Source organism: Eleutherodactylus coqui, chromosome 8 (genome assembly GCF_035609145.1).
Source record: "Eleutherodactylus coqui strain aEleCoq1 chromosome 8, aEleCoq1.hap1, whole genome shotgun sequence".
Lineage (NCBI taxonomy): Eukaryota > Metazoa > Chordata > Amphibia > Anura > Eleutherodactylidae > Eleutherodactylus > Eleutherodactylus coqui.
In genome coordinates this window covers 18,368,697-18,375,942 of record NC_089844.1, presented here as the reverse complement: position 1 = coordinate 18,375,942, position 7,246 = coordinate 18,368,697, and the positions used below count along the sequence as shown (strand labels likewise).

Genomic DNA, 7,246 nt, shown 5'->3' with positions numbered 1-7,246 from the left:
CACATAGGGCAGTAGAATATATCTCCCCCCCCCCGCCTGGCAGCACACGTAAGTGTGCGCCGGGATAAGCTCGATTACCAGCGGGGAGCTGCGGCGCCCCCGCTGGTAATCGCTTCAGTGGTGAGCGGCGTCAGCACGCCGCAGGCCACATAACACGAGGCAGCGGGCCTTGTGTTTAGAACAAAAGTTCCCGGCGGTGCCGTGGACTGGCGCTAAACACCTAAGGGCCCAGCCCCGGTCCGGTGGTTGGGGACCCCTGCTATACACTATTAGTTCCTGTCCCATGACTTTTGGCTCATCAGCGTATAACATTGCTTGGAGTGGTTTTGATTACAGTAAATAGTTGATATTCAAGGGGCCTAATTTATATATACATTTTGGGGAACATTTATCCAAGACTGGCATTTTCCATGCCAATCTCCCATAAGTGATGCTGCAGTAAGATACACTACTGTAATAAGGTGCAATCCACAAAAAAAAAAAAAAAAGTCCCATCATCACCAAACCCATGACCAAACAAAAGAAATTCGAAAATAAAGACAAGACGAATGGCTGTTGTAAGAAAGCTTCCTCTTTAATAGTCTACAGCAACGTTCACACATAGTAATACAAGTCGTATAAATAACCAGTGGAGCTCGTTGCTCTGCGACGGGATCACAGGCGTAATCGGAGGAGTGAAGCCCTCTGTGGAAACCATAGAGAAAAACAGAAGAAGTGGCTTCAACCGCTGGCTGAAATGTTCATCTTAGAATGGCTGAGGTAAGTGCTTCTGCTGCCCAGACAGGAGAGGCGGCCATTCTCCCCAGCAGTCAGGCCTATCACAAGTCGGCATTCACTTCTAATTTTTTTTTTTTTTAACCGAAAAACAGTGATGACGGGGAATTATTAACGTTTTTTCCCGCCAGCATCCAACTTTTTGGGGGGTAAGGGGCAAGTCAAGAGAGAACCCGGAGCTCGGAGAAGGCGCCCGATGCCTCCACTATATTGTAAACAGGTTACTCTGCTATGTACTGGTATATACTGGGGCACATATATAAAATCAGGCCGGTGATGCGACATTTCTGCCCAATAAGGCGGCATTGAAATTATAATCTAGGCATTATACTTTTTTTCAGAGGATGTCAATAAACCACAATTTCCAACAGCGGTTCCTGAAGATATACTGATTTGCACATTATACATACATATATATATATTTTTCTGGGTTCAGATGCCAAGCCTTATAAATGCAGCAGCAAGCGAGTGAAGAGCCCTTATATGGAAGAGTTAAAAATCCAGCCTCGCTCCCGGTCGTCGTGCTTTGAGTAAATCAGTTTACAAAATATATATATATTTTATCCCCATATTAATCCAGTTAACTTCCTAAAAAAATTAGGAAAAGATTGAAACTAGCACTTCATGAAGTTGCCCCACTTCTAACAGTTTTACTGCAGGAAGCAGACAGCACAGTAGATTGTTCAATGGTCCAGGTTGGTACTGCAGTGAATGAGCCTGCAGTACCAACTCTGGCCACTGCACAATGTATGGAGCAGTCTGCTTCTGGCAGCAAAACAGCTATAAGTTGGACAGTGGACAGCCCCTTTAAAAAGGGTTGCATAAAGATCCCAATCCCTGTTCATATGTCCTATTAGAGTATATGAACGTCATAGAGAAGGATCCCAGAAAGGGGAGCCAATCAGTAAGAGGGGCTCCCATCCTGGTACTACAGGACGACCATTCATAAGAGCAGCTGTCCTGTAATACTACACTTCCCCTGCAGCGGTCGCTGTCTGGGAAATGTGTAGCTGGCCTAGGCATACCCTGGCAAAACCAACTGGTCGCCCGGGGTGCTGAAAGCAGGACACCAGGTGATCAACCGTTCCCCACCAGCCCCGATTTCTGGAAGGCATTGTGCATCTTTGCACAACCCCTTTAAGTCCCACCCATTGTGATGGCCGCCCTCTTGATCTAAATATATATATTACATGACTTCTACTTATTTTAGAGAGACTCAAAGATGATAGCGGGACCCACAGCAGGATCGTGATGGATGCTCTTTGGCATTAGTTTATGCATCTCAGTCTCAGATAGAAGAAAGAACAGTTTCTTCAACAAGAGTGCAGGGGGTAATGTTTCTCCTTGAGGAGAGCATCACAGGATGTAAGGAGTCTTATAGGCCATGCAATGCTCCTTGGGAAAAAAGCTATGCAAATGAGCGATAGAATAATCCTGCAGTGTCACCCGTTGGAAGTTCGCTGCTCTAGGAGTCAATATCCAAACTTTTTAGTAGGTCTTGCGTATTCTGGCCGTGCTGCACCATGTGACTCATGCGCCGCTACCTTCCAACAGATGGCGCTGTGAAGGTTTATTTCATCGCCGATTTGCTTCACAAAAAACGAAATGTGATCGGATTCAGACACTTTGTGTTATATTGGACTCTCCTGGAAGCGCCCAGCCCTTGAGAACTACAAGTCCCTGCATGCCCTGACTCGAAATGAACCCTAAACGCCATAAGAGTCAGATTAAAGGAATTTTACTAAAATATACATATATTTCTCCTGTCGCTTCATAAAGGGCTATAAACATTATGCCCTCAGCCGTGTCTGGCCGAGAGCTTCCACCGGCTCAGTAGTGGATGCCCTTAAGTCATAGCCTGTAACTTTAAGAACTACTAACATTTTTTCCTCCCCAACCCCAAAAGAAACTCTTATAGATAGTGTGAAAAATGAGTTCATGTGAGCAGACAACCGCGTTCTATCCACATACATCCGGGGAACTCCAACACATCCACACCTATCAAACATGTATAGAACAGCTCCAGCCGCCCAGCAGGGGGTCTGCTCCTTATGGGGAGCGGACGGAGAATCAGATGCACCTAGCGGTCGGGTCTCTGCACGCAGAATACTTTCGCCGTGTGATCCCCAGAGGCGGTTACCACAATGGAGGCGTCCCTGAAACAGAGGAGAAGGTGAAGATACATTGTTGCTGCGTCATGGTGAAAGATTAGAAAGAAAGAAAGAAGTTTATTATTATTTTTTAAAGGGAACCTGTCAGCATTTTTTGCACCTGTTAATTCGCCAACTCCGTTTAGACACCGCCGACTCGTATTTCAGAAGTTATCTCGTTGCCCACCCTGTGCCAAGCATACCCACAACTGGCAACTTTTATTTTTCTGATGCCGCATGTAAGTATCGGGTGATTGGGGCGTGACGCAGGGTCTCACAGACTGTCCAGCGGACCAAACATCGCCCCTCACTCTGCAAGTGACCTGGAAATATCATCAAAGTCGTGGCCAAAGTCTGGCGCCAGCACCGTGACCTCGGCGCGTGCAGTCGGAAGACAGTAATCCGCCCACAAGGACAGATGTACTACGTATGCGTCGGGCTCCGAGATCACAGCGTTTGAGCAACATTTGGCTGTAATCATGTGGTGAATGTGTCCAAACGCTTGCAGAGTGAGGGGTAGCGTTGGGGGAGGGGGTACAGGGTTTCACAAATTGGTCCGGCCCGATATTTACATGAGGTGCTGGAAAAATAAAGCCGTATGTTTGGCGCAGGGTGGACAAGGTAACTTTTGAAGCGTCAACGTGCGGACTGGTTCCCTTTAGGCCTCATGTCCACAGGCACACACGGATTCCACATGGGATATCCCGCACGGAATCGGCCCGTGCCCACGGCGGTGACCCTGCGTACCTGTCCTTGTCTTCTGTACTGTGGATGTGTGCGGAATTGGCGGCCGAAGCACAAGCGCAGTACAGGGGTTTTTTTAAACTCCTGCTTTCCCACGGAATCCGTGTCCCATCCACAATGTCAATGGAAGCCATGTGTGCGGGAACCGCAGTAAAATGAAGCACGCTGCGATTTTTCATCTGCGAGCGGAAATTGCGATTCGTGTGCATGAAATTTAAAAAAAATTTAAAAAAACACTTTCCATAGTGTGTTATGGAGGGTTATGGCTGCGGAATCTGACGCGGAACACCCGCTCCGGAGCAAACATCCGCCTGTGTGCGCCAGACCTCATCGAGAGTACAGGATCGCCACTGACAAATCCCTCTACTGCTTTTCGCCTCCCCCAAATTTTATTTTGAAAACAAAAAAGGGGGAAAAAAATGTATATATATATTTAGTATCGCTACTTATTAAGGCTGACTTCGCACAGGCGAGTGCGATGGGCCATGAATAACGACCAGATATTGCGCTCATCAACACATGATTTTCACGTGAATGCGAGTTGTTTTTTTTATGTCAAACCCACCTGGCATCACTTCAGGGAATCCGTGATCCTCCAGCGCGGTGGCGGATTGTCTCCCATTGATTTCAATGACGAGACCTCGCATCGCACCGCGCCCACCCATCACGTTGTGCGATCCTGCCGCCGGCCCCATTGAAAACAATGGGAGATGCGATGCCACGTCTAGAGATCAGGCGTGCCGCGATTTATTTACCAATTTAAAGGAACAGAGTTCCTATTTGTGCGAGATTTGCATCCTAAAGCGAGATTCACACAGGCGAACGCGATATTGGGCTGAGAAACCAGGTCCGATATCACACCGGTCAACACACAGGAGTATTCCATGGACAACGCCTCGCATCACTTCTGTGACATTCCGATCCTCCAGCGCTTGTTTCAGGCACGTCGGGGGAGCGGCAAGCGTTTCCCATTGATTTCACGACACGGCATGTGAGGCGTTTGACTTTCCCATTGAAAACAATGAGCGATGCGTTCCGAGGAATGAGAAAAAAAAAAGAAGGACATGCAGCGCGTGAGAATACAGCTCATCAAAATAACGATGGAGATCATTAGATTGACGTGAGAGTTCTGTTCACCTCGCAACGCACAAAACTCACGCTCGTATGAATGTAGCCCAACACTGCAAAATAACTATCATTTACTGCTCAGCAGGGGGCGCAGGGTGGAGGAATCCCCTAAAAAAAAGAAAAAAAAAGTCAGCTCGGCCAAGCCTGGAGTTCACGATCGCAACCGTCCTCCAATACTGGAGACGCACGGACGCTCTAACGGGGATCATAACCGATCCTGCGTGTGTCCAGCGTCACCGCTCTTACGCCATGAGCAGCAGAGGCGCGGGTATGATCCCTATCTGGATCGTTTTTATGTCCCGCTGAAAATTATCCTTTTTAGGCTGCACAAAAGCTGTGATCAAAGTGCGACTGCAGCTTCCCACGGGTCGATCATCAGGATCTAGACTGAATTTTACTGCAGGCTGTAAAGTGAGCTGCTTATTCTTTGCATCAGTCTGCAATGTAATGTTTTGTGGTCAATAAATATGAAACAGCCATCATATTTCATGCAACACAAACCACTCCCCGCTCATAAAAGGTGCATTCTGGTACTTTCCTCTTCATACATCCGCAGGCTTCACATAAACCTTTACCGGTGACTCTTCTGTCCGGGACGATTACTCACTTGTTAAGTGCAAAGTCCAGAATCTCGGCGGTGTGGCCGAAGTATTCGCTGATCATCTTTCCTGATCGCGAGTCCCAGAGCCTGACAGCCCCATCCAAGCTGCAAGTGTAGACCACCGGCGAGTTGTCCTCCCACAGAAGCTGCACGATGCCGGACTAGAGGACAGAGGGGACAGACGTTACACCCCACCCATCATCGCTCTATGCAAGGCTAGGGTCACATGACCACCCACGAAGGGCGCAGAGAGACATCGCAGCTTCACCACCCATGCGTTTACCCCAAGGAAATCTAAATAATTCAGATACGTGGGCCAAACAGGACGTGAACACGAAGCATCAAAAACATCCAACACACCAAAAAATGAGCAAAATTATTGTAATTACAAACTAGTAAGTCATGATGAAACAAATCCCAAAGACGACCCCCGGTGCACGATCCCATAGTCTTATCCCGTGTCACAAGGCAATGAAAACAAATCATACCCCATATGAACTCACCTGTCACCCGCGCCGGCCCCCGAATCTTTAGAGACGAGCGGGGAGATACTCAGCTAAGGCACTACTCGCTCGAATAATGTGCCTTAGCGAGTATACTCGCCCATCTCTAGTTATAAACCCATATTAAAAAATAAACAAAAGTACGAAAAATTCAACAGAGTAACTTTTTCAACTAGGGATACAGATGATTATACCTCAGAAAGAGACTCATCGAGCTGTAACCCTTCAAGGGTTAACCGCAGAAGAAACCAACACATACAAAAAAAAGAGGAAGTTCTTTTCCAAACAAGAAGATATCCGAGTCGAAGAAAGAAACGTTCGGTAACAATGTGATTGTGCTATCTCCATTAATAATATCCACAAACCAATTGAGAGTTCTAGGAAGGGGGTTGAGCTTTGCCCCTGATAATGAATTTGATATTTTTGAAACCATGATGGATATTATACATTTATCAGGACGCTTACAGTTAAAAGGTATTTCCAAATGAAAAAAGAACAACCTGCGCAGTATAATACACCTGATGAGAGAACGGCGAATACGGGGAATGAATTGGAAGGAAAAACCTTCAAAGAAACGATGGCTATCCTCGACCTATCACAGCTTGGAAAGGAACATTACATAAAACAAGATGATGTGGAGACGGAAAAAATCTAACTTCAAGTTCCAAATCCAAGTTTTTTCCCATTAGAGGGCAGATCCAACTATATGGAGGGTAAGGCTACGTCATCGGAGCGGGGTACTTCCCGCAAAATTACATACCCTTACATCATAGGGATAGCGCGGTGTCCCACTGAGACAGCGGGGGGCATCAGAGTTGCGCCCACCCACCGTTAACCCCTTCCCTGCCGCGATCTAAGTAGATCTAAGCGCGCTCCCTCTGTGACAACCAGCCGGCTCCCGTGATAACATCGCGAGAGCCTGGCTGGCTGCTATGGCAACAGGATGCCAGATACCGGCGGCCTGTATTGCCATAGCCTAAGATCGCTGTAATAAGCGATAAGGTATGGCAGGGCAGTAGCCCGCCATGCCTTATCGCAGCAATCAGGAGGGCAGTGGTGAAAGTCCCTCAGAGGGACACAGATGTTGTAAAAAAAAAAGAGAAAAATAAAGATCAAAAAATAAAAATGTAAAAGTTTTAAAAAACCCTTTTTTATGCTTTTTCTTATATTAGCATAAAAAAATAAAACAAATCCCCCAGATTTGGTATTGACGTGTCCGTAGCAACGTGTACAATACATTGAACATGCTTTTTATCCTGCATGGCAAATGCGTTTTAAAAAACGCTAAAAAACTGAGGCAAAATGCAAATTTTTAGCATTTTGCATCCCAAAAAACGCAATAAAAG

The 7,246-nt window shown here is 46.7% G+C and overlaps 1 long non-coding RNA gene across 1 annotated transcript; it reads right to left on the bottom strand.

Annotated features, from left to right (window-relative positions):
* Positions 1-553: 553 nt before the first annotated feature.
* On the bottom strand, positions 554-5,743 carry LOC136576164 (uncharacterized). Its single transcript, XR_010786315.1, has 2 exons — positions 5,404-5,743; positions 554-2,930 (listed from the first exon to the last, which is right to left on the bottom strand). It is a non-coding gene; the product is annotated as an uncharacterized lncRNA (long non-coding RNA).
* Between the last annotated feature and the right edge of the window lie 1,503 nt (positions 5,744-7,246).